At 37.0% G+C, this 18488-nt stretch overlaps 1 protein-coding gene and 1 long non-coding RNA gene across 4 annotated transcripts in view; one reads left to right on the top strand and one right to left on the bottom strand.

Moving 5' to 3' along the window:
- LOC114274479 (protein ROS1C) overlaps positions 1–18488 on the top strand; it is a 130534-nt gene that overhangs the window by 58933 nt on the left and 53113 nt on the right. The window lies entirely within an intron of this gene.
- Positions 1188–4118, bottom strand: LOC145788729 (uncharacterized). 3 transcript variants are annotated; one of them, XR_014338042.1, is made up of 4 exons: positions 3959–4118; positions 3472–3597; positions 1677–1750; positions 1188–1491 (listed from the first exon to the last, which is right to left on the bottom strand). It is a non-coding gene; the product is annotated as an uncharacterized LOC145788729 (long non-coding RNA). The 3 variants fall into 3 exon arrangements; XR_014338041.1 differs by having other exon boundaries at positions 1260–1491; positions 1640–1750; XR_014338040.1 differs by lacking the exon at positions 1188–1491 and having other exon boundaries at positions 1497–1750.

Here is an 18488-nt window from a genome sequence, read left to right as displayed (position 1 = left end):
CACTGGGTACCAACCAGGTCTTTGCCGAGGTCCCACACCTTCTTGCCGAGGTGTGGTCCCGATGGCCTCATTCAAAAGCAAAGTCGGGAAAACCTGGGTTTCCCTTTGAAGAACATGAAGAACATGATGAACATGATCATGAGAAAGATGAATGCAAGATCATAACTTGTTACAAAAATCTGCGATTTCATGCCATGAGTTCAAAACATGGACCTGGGTACCCATATAAGAAGGTCATGCAAGAACAAACACAAAACATGGTTCTTGTTCCAAACTTTCGGATTAAAACGAGACTTTTCTTCAAGAACACATGAAAATCATCTTTCTCTTCCGAAACCAACTTCAAATCGATGCATGACATGCAAAACAGATCCGATCATGCAATGCAGCTAGATGATCAATAACAACAACCAGAGTAGATTAAGATTCTTACCCCAAAGCTCGAATCTAACGGCTCAAACCTCGAAGATCAAGCTTGGAAGATCTATTCTCACTCAAGAGCTTCACTTCCTCCTTCCTCTAGAGCTTCTCTCTCTAAAGACAAAGATTTGAGACAAAATGATTTGTTTCTAGGTCTGCCGGCTGTCTTAACAATCAGCTCGGACACGTGGCGCTATCGGGTTGGTTCAACTCAAAAGGTGATTGATTGATAAGACAAGTCTATGACAAGGCGTATGCAGCAAGCTAAGGCAAGACACATCGGCAAGTAATGACATCGGCTAAAGTCAAAGCTTCGGCAACAGGGTAACAAAGACATCGGCTAGGGAGGACGACGCTTGACTAAGCTGTGCCACACCTTGGCCGGGGTGTGCCACACCTCGGTCTAGGCCATACCTGCCCACGGACAAGGTTCACCAAGTGCAAAAAAATCTCGGCAAACATGCCTGAGGTGAAGATGAGGGTCGACCAAGGTTCCAAAATAGTTCTAAGTACAAAGGTTCAGAGGTGAACTAAGCTCAAGATGACCTCGGCTACACACCAAGCAAGGAACAAAATCAAGCAAGCAACATCTTAAACAAAACAAGGCAAGACAAAACCTTCGAAACAACATAACAAGACAAGATCACGCATGAATGTATGCAAGTGTGACAAGAATAAGGTGAGGGTCGCTACATTTAAGGTGACCACATGGGCATATACATGTGTAATTTTGAAATGCAAGGGGTCAGAGTGAATTAACCAATAGTTTCAAAGGAATTAACCACCTTAATAATGAATAGAAATTAGTTAAGTATTGGGTATTAATAGAAGGGAAAAAAAATGCACTTCACAACATTATGGGAGCTAGAAATATTGGGTCAGGAATTCAATGTACACATAAGCCATCACTTTTCTTTACAAGATGTGAATATAGAACATATAAATCAATTATGTGGTGCAGCAGAATCAACATTTTAGCTAAAAGTGCAGAGGCCAATAAGGAAAATGAGAAATAGGGTGTCCCATACTAGGTTGACAATTGAAAATCATAAGACATTGAATGCAGAAAACCTACATGGCAAACAGAATCTAAATTCATTAACCATCAATATTGCAACATCCCTAGTGCCAAAAAATGTAGAATGATAGTTAGGTGGTAAAGGAATCACACGCAAGGAATTGTTTAGTTCTTTATGATGTAAAGTAAGAAAAAAAGTACCTAAAGATATAGTTCTTTATGATGCAAAGTAACATACCCAACATAAAGTCGATCTTTGGCAGCATCAAAATAGAAATCTGATAAATCAACAATTGCAAACCGTTGAATGATCTGAAAATGGGAAAAATAAATGAAAAATATGCCATACAAAAGAGCAAACTAAAATTTTTTCAAATCTCCAATTGAATTAAGTCTTAATAGAAATGAAATAAGAGAATGAATTTAGAAATAGCCATGCAAAAAGGACAGAGAAATCTATTAACAGCCCTAGAAGTTCAAAATTATAGGGAAGTTCAGAAAATAGAAGAATGGAAGCAGAGGAGAAATAAAGATTGAGGACCAAATACTACCTAAGAGTGAATATTTTCGTTATTTAGGATCGATTATCAGAATGGCTAGGAAGATTGGAGCGGATGTGATTCATAGAATTAAGATGGGGTGGCTTAAGTAGAGGAGTGCATCTGGGGTACTATACGATAAACAAGTATCCACTAGATTAAAAGAGAATTTCTATAAAATGGCTATTAAACCAGTGATGCTGTATGTGATGGAATGTTGGGCAACTAAGAAACGACATGCAGATGAGTGTTGTTGAGATGAGGATGCTTAGATAGACATATGTGGCAAGACTAGAAGACGGAATGTTGGGCAACTAAGAAACAACATACAGTTGAGTGTTGCTGAGATGAGGATGCTTAGATAGATGTGTGGCAAGACTAGAAGACGGAATGTTGGGCAACTAAGAAATAACATGTAGATAAGATGAGTGTTGCTAAGATGAGGATGCTTAAGTGGATGTGTGGCAATACTAGAAAAGACAGAGTTAGGAATGAGTATATTCAAGAATGGGTAGAAGTAGTACTGATAGAAGATTAGTTGAGGGAGAATAGATTGAAATGGTTTGGTCATATACAACAGAGATTAACAGGGACAGTAGTGAAGACATGCGATATAGTGACGGTAGATGGAAGTGTTAGGGGAAGGGGCAGACCTAGACTAACGTAAACTAGTGTAGTAAATAGAGATATGAATCTCCTTAATTTGACTAATGATATGGCCTTGGATAGAGTCGAATGGAGAAGAAAGATTCATGTAGTCGACCCCATTTGATGGGACTTATGGCTTGACTTGGTTTGGTTTGGTTTTCTGAAAATAGAAGAATTACAAGATCCTATATCAGATTCTGATTGTTCTTCTGGTACTGGTTGATCCAAATTGATATAACATGTCAAAAAATGTGTGGTTTAGGGGTGAAGAAAGGTTGGGGATCACAAGTTCACAACCATACAACCTAGTTTGCATAATAGAATTGGGATCTAGGGGCACCACAAGTCAATTTGAGGTCATGAACTCTTGGAGGTAAACCATGCCTTCTAATGCCAAGCCGTCAAATGAAACATTCAAAGATGACCTTCCAGCATAGGAGCCATGTTATAAGGGAAAATAAAGTGAGTCTGTTCTTTGAGACATAGATTTCACATAAAATTCACTGTTGAGTGAATGTATCACACAGGTTATAAGCATCAAAGAACATGCATAGATACCACATTAAAGAAAAAGATTGGCGATCCAGGACTTCTTTTAGCTTTCCATGGATCCATGGATAGGTCAATTCCGAAAGTGCATATTGATTTAGAGCAGTAGGGCAAAGTTTAAGCAGAAGTTTGACACTAACATAAATAGTTTTTAGTTGCAATAAGTGAGCTTGTACTTTTTCTGTCCTGTTCATGCCCAGATCTTGTTTTCATGGTTCCCTTCAAAGATCCTCTTTCACTCTCTCCTCCTTTGATATGATATATAACTCACTGTCAACCATATCAAGAAATACTTACCTGGAAAATTTTGAAGAATTGATAATTTTTGAAGCTGTCTTTGATGTTCTGTACAACATTTTCAAGCTGAAACAGCGCATGCTGATCAATCATGGGAAGATCACTATATGGAACAACATTATCACCCTGCAAATAAAAGAATATAAAATGAGAAAAAAGCCACAGGAAGAGATCAAAACAATATTCTCATTTATATCAGTTCTGACAACCAAGAAGCAATAAAAAATTTAAATGAAGAGCCCGAAAATGGGGAACTATAATGCAATATGAGCATGTGTGTGTATGTGTGTGTGTGAGAGAGAGAGATCAACAAATATATATCTATCAATGGAGATATGGTTATTTGAAGGTGACCACTGACCAGCAATAAACAGTAAGTGGCTTCAGGGAAAGAAAAAAAAATTTAAATAGGACAAAAATGAGACTCTTTTCATCCAAGAGATAGCCTGAACCCAATGGCTATGGTTCTCAAAAAACATGAGCATACCTCCCAATCATGAAGATTTGCCAAAAGAAATCATGATGTTCGTCACATCTTCCTATATATGTCAGACATTTGGCGGAGGACTTAAGGCCCAATCAGTACGTCGCAAGTATAATCTACACTTGAAACCCAGAGACACAGGACATCAGCTCCATAGGAAGGTGCTTCCTACAAAGGCAAAATAGAAACTCCATTGATCATTCAACAAATGAAAAGATATGTTTGAAATATTTTAACCAGTGACTAACCCCTGGGTTTTTGCCTCCTCCAATCACGGTAATTGGATCTACAACATTGCCCAAAGATTTTCTCATCTTCAACCTCTCTCATCAAGCCCAAATCCATGCATTATCACACAGAAATATGGTGCCTTCCCTGCAAAATGGTAATAGAATGTCAAAAACCCATGTGGCATCTTAGAACCTTAATATTACAAAGACCTATAAGTAATTAATAAAATATTTGTACAGAAAAACAACCTTTGGAACCATTGCAAGCTATAGAAATTGTTATTTTTATTTCCAAAAATTGATGAGTAAAACTTTTGGAGAAAGGAGGCCGGCACAAGCACCAAATCAACTGAACAAATCTAGACTCCCATTATTTTTCTCTTCCCTTCCAAACCTAGTTAACCGTCAATGTCGATTCCTCCTTCTCCCCGCCAAAGAAGCATTTCTTCTCAAAGAGCCAAGGCCTCTAAATAATTCATGCTGCACTCTTCCTTCTTCAAGCTACCTTTTATTTATTTTTCCTTATTTCAAAAGCTTTCTCCAAAGCCACTTACTCATGAGTACTTGATTCATTTGGCACAGTGACCCACATAACATTAGCTTTTTCATTTTTTTTAATAAAAATAAAGAAGCATTACAGTTTGGTCCCCACCAACATGGGTTATGCAAAGAATAAAAAAAACATCATATCTGCTGGTACAACCAATGCGGAGCCTTCTAAAACAGCACAAGATGACTGAACATGGAGGACACAAGTGTAGAGGGGATCTTAGATGGAGAGAGAAAGAGTGGCAGTAAAGTCTTCTAAGCATGTCAAATGGGAAAGGTTACTATTGGATTGCTTGCATGGAGGTGGATACCCCTTATCATAGAAGGGATGGGCTTGGAGGCCAGCTCACCTGGACACAACATCGCAAGCTCAAGGAGAAGTGTCTTGTGCACCTTGGCCTGACAAAGTGGATGTTGCAACTATCAACAGAGCTGTAATTCTCAGTGTTCAACAGTAGCAACGGGTAGGTGGCTGTGCTCAAAGTACGGAGGAGCATAGGGAACATCACGTGTCTTGCTCAAAAATTGGTATGTCTTCTTGTGAAAGCCTTTCTATAATATTAGTAAAGGTGTAGGTCTCCTTGAGAGAGGAGGGGAAAAGGCATCTTGACGAAGCGAAGCCTCAACTCTAGGCTCCAAGCCACATGTACTTGATGATCCCAAGGTGGGGGTCATAGGTGGTTCGAGTTTCCCCAAGACTGAGGCACCAATAGGAAGGGGTTCTTGGGCCTTGCTCTTGACCTAGGCTGGTGTAGAAAGTAGAAATATTAGGATGCCCTTTTGTGAAGTATAGAGGATGTGTGCTCAGTTGAGGAGTCGTCAACTGCGTGAGGAAAGATCAAGCACTAGACAAGCCATTGAGAGGGGCACATTTGACAGGAGAGTGAGTGTGCCTAACACTTGGAGATACTTGGAGGGATTATAGGTAGCTCAGTCAGAGGTTTGTTTGGCCCAACCAATCAGTGCCCTGAGCATGATCATCAAGCTGTATCAAGAGATGCCTTAGGCACGGTCCCTTTAGAAATCGACATATTTCGGAAATTATTTCCCCTTCAAGATGAGTTACATATAATTTAGGTAAAGATGGGAACTTTGATTTACAGAGATCACCCGTTAGGAATACGCAAAATTTTGCACCAGTAAATTTATCAACCAACACTCAATTCGTTAAGAATGCTAGAAACAACATAATGATATAATGTTGAACTACAAATAATTCCATGTAGGGCAATAAAGAGCACATTCAGATGATCATTACCTTTTGTAGTGAAACTTGCTAATAAAGAACTTTGGAACCAACCACGATGCTGATCTGTACCTTCAAGATATAAATCTGTAGGAAAACTAAGCCCATTTCTTTTCTCCAACACAGCAGCCCAAGAAGAGCCTAAAGTAGGCCATGAGCAATTAACCAATGATGAGACCCTTGCAGCACATTTTACAAAATGAAATAACGGACCGCAGGTCAAATCTAAAAATATCAAAGCTAAATGCAATTGCGACCATACTTCAATGACTAAGGTATATATAAAGTAATGGTAAATGTCACAGACAGGATTTTTAGATACAAGAAATTTTTGGGAAAAGCATGCACTTAATAAAGCACATGATAACAGAAGTCCAATTACTCAAAATTTTAAGCTGCAGTCTAATGATGAAAGGGCTTGATGTAAAGAATTCTTTATTATTCTACAGCATTTTAATATGCTTAAGTAGTATCATTCAGATCCACAAATATTTATCAGACAAAAAAGGTCCAAATTAAAGAAATTCTCCCAGAAATCCCTTCGATCAAAATAACAATTGTTCAAATAAGAAAGAAGGTATCAATTCCTTTTGAAGCTTCTGTCCCATCCTCTTCTATTTGTTCATTCTCCAACAAGAAAACTTCTGAAATGTCCATAGTTTGAAAAATGAAAAAAAAAAAAAAAAATGATTTGCCACCTTTTATCATTATGGTTTCATTTGTTTCGACGTAAAATATTTTACACAATTTTTTATTTTTTTATTTTTCAGCGTTTGGTTGACACTTGAAACAAAAATATTTTATTGATTAAAAGGGAAATTTTGATTCAATAATGTGTCATGTATGACTTTTTAGTGAGCTAAGATACTTGTTTGAAAAGGCTAAATGTGTTAAAAGGTAATGAGTGAGAGTCAACTTTGTAAATATTGACTTACGGAATTTTTAAAGGTAAGTCATTTTTGGAAAAATGATGCAAAAATATTTTCCTTAAAAAATGTTTTTACTTACTTTTTGTTCAACAAAACAACGGAAAATGAGCAAAATATTTTTGAGAAAAACATTTTACGTCAAAACAAATGAACAGCTCCTACATGTTTTCAATGAGAAACAAAACACCCATTCAAATTTCAAAAAATTAAACATTCTAGGAAAGAAATAATAACAATTTCCAGAAAGTGATTTTTAAAAAGTATTTCTCACAATTTATCTGCATTTTCTTTGTTTTGAGAGAACTGGAACCAAAATGCCCAATAATTTGAAAATTTGATTTTGAAATCTTATGTTAGTTGCATTTCTGATGACTTCAATTTTCTAAATTTTTGAAGCACATTCAAATGAAAACAATACAGAAAGATAAATGCAATAAGGACTTGCTAGAAACTGAGGCAAAACTCAGAGGAGAAGCATTTGCTCCTCAGCGGTCTTTTCCGCCACCCAATTAGGTTTAACCACTAAATCAGTTGCCATCAATATCAAAGGTTGAATTTATCATCATCCAATGATCAACCTATTTACAATTATCCTTTCTGATACCAAGTATCTGATCCAATTACAGAGTTGTGATAAAATAAGATGTCACCAAAATGCTGATAAAAACAGTTTGTCACTTGTTACTGGAATCATTTAACCAAGTGAAAAAAATAAAGAACCATTTGATGACACCTTTTTCTCAGGAACACCAAAACCACAAATCAAAAAAATGCAAAAAATACTTGTGATACTATATGGTAAAAAGGGATATCAGTGATCAAAATTCAATAGTACTAAAAATCTGTGTGTTTTTTTCACTAGTAAACAAAATTAAGTGCAACATTAAATTATGATACCTGAGTCAAACCAAGCATCCATTGCATCAGTTCCCTTCTCATATTCTGATGCTTTATCACGATACACATCAGGAAGTAATTCATCCACTGCCATGTACCACCAGGCATCACTACCCTTTTGGCAAATTATAGCTGCCAAGATAAAAACAGTCAAAGTATCAGAAACCAAAATTTATATGTAAACATTTAGTAGCTTCATAAAAACTCTGCAATTACAATAATCAGAAAAGGAAGGCAAAAAATGCATTGAGAGAGCATATCAAAGATGCTGACAGGCAAAAAATGGGGGAAATAAAGAAAAATGAAAGAAAATAAAGTAGAGTAAAGACTAGATATCTACATGAAATGCAAAAATAACACTTTATGGTTTCTAAATGTAGAGTCAAACTACATAGATATGAACCTACCATATAAAACAAAATAAAAGCAATAACTTGTTTTACGAGGTCCTTAGTCCTTACACTGGATATGATCAATGGTATTTTCATTCAGGAGTGGTTTCTTTGATTCCACATGATAAAAGATTGGAATGGGGACACCCCATGTCCTTTGCCGTGATATTCACCGGTCAGAGTGGCTAGAAGTCATTGCAGGAATTCTGTTTTCTGCCTGAAAATGGATGTGCATTTTGGAAACACAGTCAAAAGTATAATTATAGCATTTGCCAGACAAGGACTGCTACAAGTAAAGCATTTGCACAAAAAAAGTAAAATGAATTGAAATATCAATACATGGAAAACTTAAATTGAAATTTCATATTTAAAGGGAAATAAGCAATTAGCATAAGCAAATGGCCCAAATACATCATGTAAAAAGTGAAAGTTGAACAACTTAATACTTCTTTTCAAAGTTAAAACCCCAAGACTTACCAAATTAGGAGCTCAAATATAACTAAGCTCAGAAGCAAGTATAACTGATGGACATATAGCCAATTACACAACAATGCAAACAGTTTGAGCAGTATATTTGTACAATAAATAAAGAGGTGGAGGGAAGTTCCGGAATCGGTATCTCTATTGTCAAGACTCAAAAATGTTTCTCTGTCTCCAAATTTGGAGGATAGGTGGGTTTGGAATAGTCATTCGTCGGGTTCTTTTACTTGTAAATCTTTTATTGACAAAATCATTGATAATTCTCATGTATCTCAGTTTTTGTTTCATAAAAAGATTTGGAAGCCATGTGCTCTCCTCTTAAGGTGAAAGTGTTCATGTGGATCTTGGTTTATGGGGGCACTTTGACAAATGATTCATTGCAAAAGAGGAGACCTTCACGGTATCTTAATCCTCAATGGTGCATTATGTGTTGTAATAGTGGAGAATCTCTGGATCATCTATTTTTGCATTGCTCGGTGGCTGGGCGTTTGTGGCATAGGGTGTTTGGATTGGGTGATGTGATGTGAGTGGCCCCAAAAGGAAGTGCTCAAATGCTATTATTTGATTTTCAAGTTCTTGGAAGGTCGAAGAGGGCTAAAGTGCTTTGGAGTTGTGTTGTCTTTGCAATTTTTTGGGTCATTTGGTTGGAAAGAAATGCGCGTGTCTTTGAAGGAGTTGCCTGGGATATAGATTATTTATGAGATAGGGTGAGATACTTGGGGTCTTTTTGGGCCTCGGTGAGTCCAGTATTCCGAGGGATTCCACTTTTTATGCTTGCTACAGATTGGGTGTCAGTTTGTATTGTGTAGATGTAACTGTTTATCTTTTTGTATTTTGATTTGTTTCTTTTTGGTTTTTTCTTCGCTGTGTCATCTTTCTTGAAGATGATGCCTTATCCTCACTTCTTTTTGGTGTTGCTGATAAAAAAAAAAATAAAAATAAATAAATAAAGAGGTGGAAAAGCATCAACTTTCATTCTTGCTCAAGCATAGTTGAATAAGGATTCATACACCACTATTCAGCTAGGCATAATTTAACATCAACATGCTCCCTAAAGAATCAGTGCTCAAATGTTCATGCCTAACAGATATAAAACTAAGGAAACGGAAAGCATGAAAAGAGTCAAACTGGGGTTTTGCATTATCACATACAAAGGTAGGATTTTCTGCAATAGAGGATCTACTACCTAAGATAGAAATGTTACTTGGCTGATTGCATCCATGGCAGCCTCCCTGAATCCTTCCACAGACGCAAACCATTGCTTAGTTGCCCTAAAAATTGTAGGCTTCTTTGTGCGCCACCAATCATATAGATACTTGTGTTCTGCAAGATAGGAAATATATGATGTCTTGTAAAGTAACATGCTATCTCATCCTACTTTATAACATCAAGAGAGAACAATAGAAAATTTCCAAAATTTGTAGTAAATGAGAGAAGACAACTTATTGTATAATTCTACCATGAAAATCAACATGTGCTCATCCAAGTATTCAATGACAGCACAATTACCACCCACAAGTACATCAAGCCCACTAAACTTTCCATCATCATCCACAGGGGAGTGTATGGGCAGACCATACTTCAAACCAGTCACATAATCTTCCTAACTATAGCGATCTCGGGTTTGTCCCCTTTATGTACAATGTCCCGGACTTAGGTTCCGTGGAGTTGGTGGTTGTATGTCTTGTTGTCATCCTTTAATTCCATATGTCTGAGCTTTAGGATGTGTTGAGCGTGTTTCGAACAGGTGGGTTGAGCCTCAGTTCAAATTCTTGTTGCCTAGTTTTTGAGTGGTCCGCTCGAGCGGGTCCTTGTGCGCTCGAGCGGAGATTCCATACTTCCAGCATTTCGTGCCTCTGCAAAAGTACTGCAGGCTTGTTTTTCACACTCAAGCGGGTTTCCCTACGCTCGAGCAGGTCGCGCTCGAGCGGGCCATTTTGGCGCTCGAGCGGGTGTTCACTGTCTGAGAAAATACTGGGAGGGGAGAATCCACGCTCGAGCAGACTGGTTTTCGCGCTCGAGCGGATGTGTTTTGTTTTTGTGTCTTGGAGCTCGAGCGGGCCTTCTTGCGCTCGAGCGGGTCCAGTTTTCATGTTTGACGCTCGAACGTCCTATCATCCGCTTGAGCGGGGGTGTCGTATATCAGTTGACAGCTAGGCTATTTTGAATCACTTTTCAACTTCTACTATCTCCCTTACTTTTCCGAAAAGCCATTGTTGAGAGCTTCTCTCACTACTTTCTCCCTTCTCTCATAGGATTGATCTAGTTAGAGTGTTCTTCTACCCTTTGGCCTTTACAAAAAGTGTGTTGATCGTCGAGGGCTATGTTTTGATCCGAAAAGTTTAGAGTTTGGAGCACTTTGAGTTTGGTCTCCTTCTCCGTTTGAGCTCTAACTTCGAGGTAGGGATATCCTACTCCATCTTGTGAGCTTTGTCTTTAAATTTTGACATTTTGATATGTTGGGGGTTGTTGGGAAATTTTGAGAAGGTTTTGGGGTCTTTATGTAATTTTCAAAAGTTGGGGTTTCAAACATATAAACCGTTATGTATGTAATACATTGGAAAATGGACTTGGTGTTGGATTATTGATGGAGAATGGAACCTTAGGGTTGGCATTGTAAATATAGGAAAAAGCCCTAATTGTTATGATAAATTAATTTGTATAATTAATTTAGAGAAATGAGAAATTGAATAGGAAATATTCAAATTGGAAAGGTATGAGATTAGAGGGTGTAGTTGGATTAATTTATCGCCCACCTAGATAAAATGTTGATATTTTATCCAGTTGGTGCATTTATTTTTTATTTAGAAATAACTGCTTTGGGCTATCGGTGGAGGATAGTCTTGATTGTTGTAGACAATGCATGATGATTAGGCAAATTAAAACTAATCAATTGAGTATGCTATCAAGTATGATGGTTGATATAATACATCAAAACATTGTATTGATTGATTGAACTTGTATATGATAATTGTTTATATACATTGTATTGTGTGGGAGGAGATGGGGGATGTACTCCACGGTTTATTAGAAGATGGAGGATGGACCTCTAAACCGAATATTGTTTGACATTGATACAGCACTACCATGTGTATCATTTGTGAATTATAGAAGTGTTTTGTTTGACATTGATATAGCACTAAAATGTGTACCATTTGTCTTGATTGATTAAATTTGTATATGATAATTGCTTATATACATTGTATTGTGTGGGAGGAGATGGGGGATGTACTCCACGGTTTATTGGAAGATGGGGGAAGGACCTCTAAACCGGATTTTGTTTGAGATTGATACAGCACTAAAATGTGTATCATTTGTGAAGTATGGAAGTGTTTGTTTGATTTGATATAGCACTAAAATGTATATCATTATCATTTGTGAAACATGAAAGTGTTTGTTTGATTTGATATAGCACTAAAATGTATATCATTATCATTTGTGAAGCATGGAAGTGTTTGTTTGATTTGATATAGCACTAAAATGTATATCTGTATCATTTGTGAAGTATGGAAATCTTTTTGTTGACTTTGATACAACACCAAAAAGTGTATCCATTATGAATTTCGAAAGTATTTTAGTGATGAGTTATCATCTCATTAAATTATGTGGCCAGACTTTAAGCCTTGTTTTCAAACTTAAAGTTGGATAAGAAATGGAAAATGAATTGTAATATGGGCATGATTGTCATGAAACTGTAACATGGTATACGTTGGAATATAAGTGTGGACCATCTATCTAATGCTATTGTTTTAGTCATTGTTTATAGTTGGTTTAGTGTATTTCTACTGGGCTGTGGCTCACCTTATATGGGACTTCATTTTCAGGTACCGATGGTATGCCACCTCCAAGAACATAGCCTGGGAGGCTAGAGGCAGACATACTATTTTGTTGTTGTGTTTTCTTTGGATATATTTCATATAAATTCAAGCCAAGGGCTTAATATGTATTTGAGTTAGTACTCTCTTTTTGTAACCAAGTGTTGACTTGGAAAGTTGTAAGCCTATAGGGCATTTACTTTTGTGTCAACGTGTAATACAATTTGTAAGGATACTCTGATGATTGTAATATAATATCTCTTTCCTGTAACTTGACTGTATGATATTATGGGTTTATTTTGAGGGCGTTACAACCAGGAGCTGTATGGACCAGCCCAATTCTAGACTCTATTGTAATGTAGTCTCCTCCAATGATAATTGGGCATTCTCTGCAATCTATTGGATGAATATACCTGAAGCCACATTAAAAATCGACATGTTAGATAGCATCATGCCAACAATTCACTACCCTAGAACTCTAAAGATCTGTAGTTTCTGAGGTAAATTTGGACATGAAAAATCACAAAAACAAAGGACAATGATGGAATCATAGTTGCATGGAATAACTCTTAAAGGACATAATACAGTTCAAAATTTCTATTTCCAAACATAGCCTGCAGTGTTCGAGATCTGAACCCATTAGTATTTTCTTCACAACAAGCTTTGTGCCCTATTTTGCTTCTAATGTCGACAAAAGGTCTGATGCTATGATGAGGAAGGGCTTGTTCTGCTCCTTCAAAACATTGCCAAGCCTCTTCTTTCCATCACCAGGAGACATAGAAGCATCTCCCAAGAGTGCATGCACCTCAACAATAGCATATTGAAGCTTCGAATTCACCGCAACAGCTGAGCATGAAAATGGAATATTATATTACATATTTATCTAAATGTATACAAGGAAAAGAGTGTCATAGAGATGTGTATGCATGTCACACTGCAAGCAAAATGTACAACATTGCTATCTGAAGTAAATAGACACAGTTTAGAGGACTAACAGTCGGTGCAGTTTCTGCAATAAGCCATATTTCTCCTACAATAGTAGTGCATACTATAAAGAAAGAAACTGAACAACAAAGATAAAGTCCATAATGGTGTTATGGCCCTGGGCAAGTGATCATCGGAGAGTTTACACTCTACATCATACCTTATGACATCGTTATTTCTCACTAAGGCAGGACTCAATTTTCTCAAAACCATGGCTTAATGACAATAGTTGTATTGATGAAATATATACGTAAGAGGCCATGGAAAATTTGGTTAGTTTTCTTGAGTTTCAACAACATTGATGCGAATACATAGTCCTCATATATAGGATGAAAAATAGTACAGTTGACTTGTTTAATCAAAACTAGGCAGAGGAGCTCAACCACTTTTCCATCTCAAACACTCTTCAAATGGTAAATGCTACTACTAAAGTGGATAGCTATAAAAGATAATATCAACTGGTGCAATTCAACAAATTTTAAGGAAGATTGCATCAATGAATAAATGAGCATTTTGAGTCTGTTCCTAGCCCAAAAGATGTAAATGCTCATGCTTTAAACAATGCCCATATACCATATACACAAGCGCTGAATATCAACAATATATAACCTCTTATTGTCATTGCATTACCTATTATCATTAACTAAAAAAAAAGTGAGGAATACCAAGAGAGGATTTTCTAGGATGGGGTGGGATTTATAATATAAAAAAAATCAAAAACAAAAAAGAAAGAAAGAAAAAAGAGGAAAAAAAAATAACAGCATGGGTAATCCTCAAAGTTCAAGAAGAATTATGGGACCTACTCAGCTATAGTGAATAAACAAATTGGCAAAAAATGCATATCACAACAACGATTTGATCAAATAGATATAATGAGTCCTTTCAACAGGAAAACAAGAAGATTTTAAGTTGCATATTTTTCTAGGCCTTCCATGGAAAAAAATTATAAACTAAAACTACAAGACCCTCAGTATTATTTTGTCATGAGACATTTAGTTTTTTTTTCCCCTCAGCCCATCAAATCAGGCAGATTCTCTTCTCTTTTTTTCCCATGATAATCTGGAAGATAATATTTTCCAAATCACTCATTGTTCTGGGTTCTTCACCCTTTGCAAGCAACATTAATTCCACCAAGGACAGCTATTTTTTCAGGAGATCAAAATGCATGCTCAAAACCATGATGATGAATGACTGCCGAAAGCAAGTTTCAAGAAACAAAAGCAATTGTCTTGCCCAATCCTGAACTAGATTTTTTTTTTTTTTTAAATCTATTACATTCAAACCAACTTTGAACAAAAGCTCAATTACGGAAAAATTGCAATATGTAACTAGGAAATAGGTGACATGAAGCCTGAATTTTAAATAGTTGCTTTAGTTTTAAACTTAAAACATTGAATGATATCAAACTTTGATACAGATCTAGTTATAAAAGCAACCAACAATGATGAATTGCAAACAACAAATACAAGCACTGAAATTATTGAGTAAATAAATTGATAATCCTTATTATAAAAATTAAAGTAAAATAAAACACTTACCAGCATTGGCTGGAATAGTCCAAGGAGTAATAGTCCAAATGGACAAGGACAAATTGGGCAAAAAATTCCCCCAATAAACTACCTGAAGTTGGAGGTGCGTTGACTAATTTGAAAGTGGCATTGGCATATATGCTCTTTGAAACATGCCCCTTAGGATACTAAAATTTTACAATTAAAAGCATAGCATGTCAAATAAGTGAAGGTATATTGATAGCTACGTGATCGGATTGCATATTTTTTATAATATTTCTCAAAAGAAAAACTTCGTTTATTTTTTTTTATGATAAATCTAATTCGATCGTATGGTTATCGATATTCGATTAAAAATAATTTTTGACCTGCTTAAAGTACTCGACGAACTCTACAAAATGACGGTTTGAGTCATAAAAATAAATGGGTTTGTTTAAGAAGTGAATTGGCTTTTTAGCTTTTTAAATTTTTTAGCCTGGGTTAAAAATCCTCGTTTGGAAATGACTTTTTGATTTTTTTAACTTTTTATAAGAAAAAGAATGTAATAATTATGGGTTGGATGTTATTATACCAAAAAGCTTATTTCGTCTTTTTATGACTAAAATAGGCCCATACCCAACCCAACCCTTCTTCCTAAACGAAGCCCGAAGCCAATAAGCATCAAATTAAGACACAACAATTGTTGTTATGTCATTAACGCAACAGCAACCCCTCATCAAATTAAGACACAATAATCGAGCTTTATTGGGGTTGTTGTCGTCATCGTCGTCGTTGTTGTTGTGCCTCCATCATCATCATCGTATCGTTGTGATTGTTTCGATCAGGTGGAAATGAGAAAGAATAACAACAGACTTCAACACCAAACACCACTCCTATCTAAGAGAGAGAGACATCGTTGAATTGAATTGACATAGCCGCCATGAGTCGCAATTGGCTGCGTCTAAGACATTTTCAGTGGTCTATCATTTGGTGAGTAATTTTTTAATTTTTGACTAAAATATAAGGTAAAAAAAAAAAAAAGTTTGGACCGTCTGCTGTATAGCGATCCCGGTTTTCCCTTTCTGTATCTGTTGTATTCCGGACTTTGGTTCCGTGGAGTTGGTAGTTGTATCTACCTTGTTGTCATCTTTTGATTCCATTTGTTTGAGTTATAGGTTGTGTTGGGCTTGGTTGTTACAGGTTGGTAGAGCTTTGGCTCCCATTGTTATTGCCCAGTTTTTGTATGTTCCGCTCGAGCGGGTCATTCTGCGCTCGAGCATGGTTTACACCCTTCCAGTATTTCGTGTCCCTGCAAAACTTCTGCTGGTGTGTTTTCTACGCTCGAGCGGGTTTACTGCGCTAGAGCGGGTCGCGCTCGAGCGGGCTTGTTGGTGCTCGAGCGGGTAGTTCTTTTTCTAAAAGGTTCTGGGAGATGAAAATCTACGCTCAAGCGGACTGGTTTTCGCGCTCGAGCGGATGTACTTTATTCTTGTGTCTTGGCGCTCGAGCGGGCCTTCTTGCGCTCGAGCGTGTCTAGATTTTTGTGCATGACGCTCGAGCGTCCTGTTTTTTGCTCGAGCGGGAATGTCGTATAACAGAGGGCAGCTGGGCATTTTTGAATCATTTTCTACACTTTCACTCTCTCTCTTACTTTTCCAAAACGCCATTTGAGAGCCTCTCTTTCTAGAACCTTGCCTTCTCTCTAGATATTGATCTAGTAGGAGTTGTCTCCTTACCTTTGGACTTTACAAAAAGGTTGTTGATCGTTGAGGGCTATCTTTTGATCCAAGAATCTCGGGATTTGGAGCATTTTCGTTTTCTTCATCTTCTTCGTTGGGTGTCAACTTTTGAGGTAGGGATTCCTACTCACTATTATGGGCTTTAACCTAGATTATTGGGCATTTTGCTGAATGGTTTGATTTTGGGATCTAGGGTTTGAAAATGTTGAAAGAGGGTTTTGTTATTTTGATTCTAAGATGTGTAATTTGGGTTTCAAAATAATGGTATTGATGTTGGTTGTTGATATATGGACCATTGGGTAATTATTGGAAAGAGGGGTGGAAAACCCTAATTTGTTGTATAAATTAATTGGTATAATTAATTTGGGAAAAGTGTTGTTATTTGGAATTGAGTTGGAATTAATGAAATTGGCTCATTATATTGTAAAATGGTGGAGTTTGATTTATTAATCGCTCGCTTTTGAAAACATTGATTTTTATCTGTTGGAGCTTTTATTATCAGCTTAGAAATAATTGCTTGGGCTACCGGTGGAGGGTAGTTTTGATTGTTGTAGACAATGCATGATGATTAGGCAAACTAAAACTAATCAAGTGGATGTGTCATAAGAGTATGACGGTTGATAGAATACATTAACGTTATGTATTGATTGATTGTGTATATGACCTATGTGTATAGACTTTGTGTGTGTGTCACGACCCCAAACCGCCCTTAGTAGTTTGGTGCCGTGATGGCCAGTAATCCGAGATTACCGAAGGCCACCTTACGAAATCCACACACAAACAGAGTACAAAATATGGGGCTCACAAGTGCGGAAGCAATAATTTAAAATACAAGTGGTCCATAAGAGCAGTGCATAGGTCAAATGGAATGGTAAACATCTTTACATAACTTTACAACTTGAATACAACAAAATAAAATACGTATTACATCTTGATCAAGAGGCTTCTCAAGCTGACATATACAAAATATAGTGAATACAAGCCAAGAAGCATAATTTTCAAGATTTGCCGACATAAAAGTGACATCGCCGACGTGAATACAAAACAAAGCCGACAAAATCATGGATCCAAAACAAGCTTTCAAAAACACATCTAGGTGTCGCCGACGTCCTGCTCATCACCTACATATATATAGAGAGGGTGAGCTTGGATACTCAGTGAATGGTACAAATAATAAAGGTTTAGCATGAACAATAGCCGAAGTCCTTTCAAAATGAAACATTATCAAAAATTTACAAATCAAGGGATGAACCGTGTTCCTCTAACAAAGCCTTACAGCTCTAAGGGACGCTCACTAACATTGGCGAGGTACAAAATGATAGCATTCTGAACAAGCAAACCCACGCGGTAAACCGTCAGTGGCAAAACGAGGGATTAACCGATCCGTAATCGATTAGGCAAGGGTGCTGCGAAAATTTAGAGTCCTCCAGCGCGAGGGACTTGTGTTACTTAGGCCCGTAGCCCTTTTTAACACGATGGGACTTGTGTTACTTAGGCCCGTAGCCCGCTTTAACATGATGGAACTTGTGTTACTTAGGCCCGTAGCCCGCTTTAACACGATGGAACTTGTGTTACTTAGGCCCGTAGCCCGCTTTAACACGATGGTACTGCACAAGTTTAGAGTCCTCCAGCACAAGGGACTATCCGAGAAGGTCATCCAAGCAAAACTTATACTTAATATACAAAACCAGGATATTCATTCATGCTCAACAAATACTTTCATCAAAACAAGCGAAGCAAGATTTATCAAAACATTATAACATAGCTTTATTAAAAATACCACTC

This window comes from Camellia sinensis, chromosome 8 (genome assembly GCF_055761805.1).
Source record: "Camellia sinensis isolate YWXY chromosome 8, ASM5576180v1, whole genome shotgun sequence".
NCBI lineage: Eukaryota > Viridiplantae > Streptophyta > Magnoliopsida > Ericales > Theaceae > Camellia > Camellia sinensis.
This window is presented reverse-complemented; position numbering and strand designations above follow the sequence as displayed.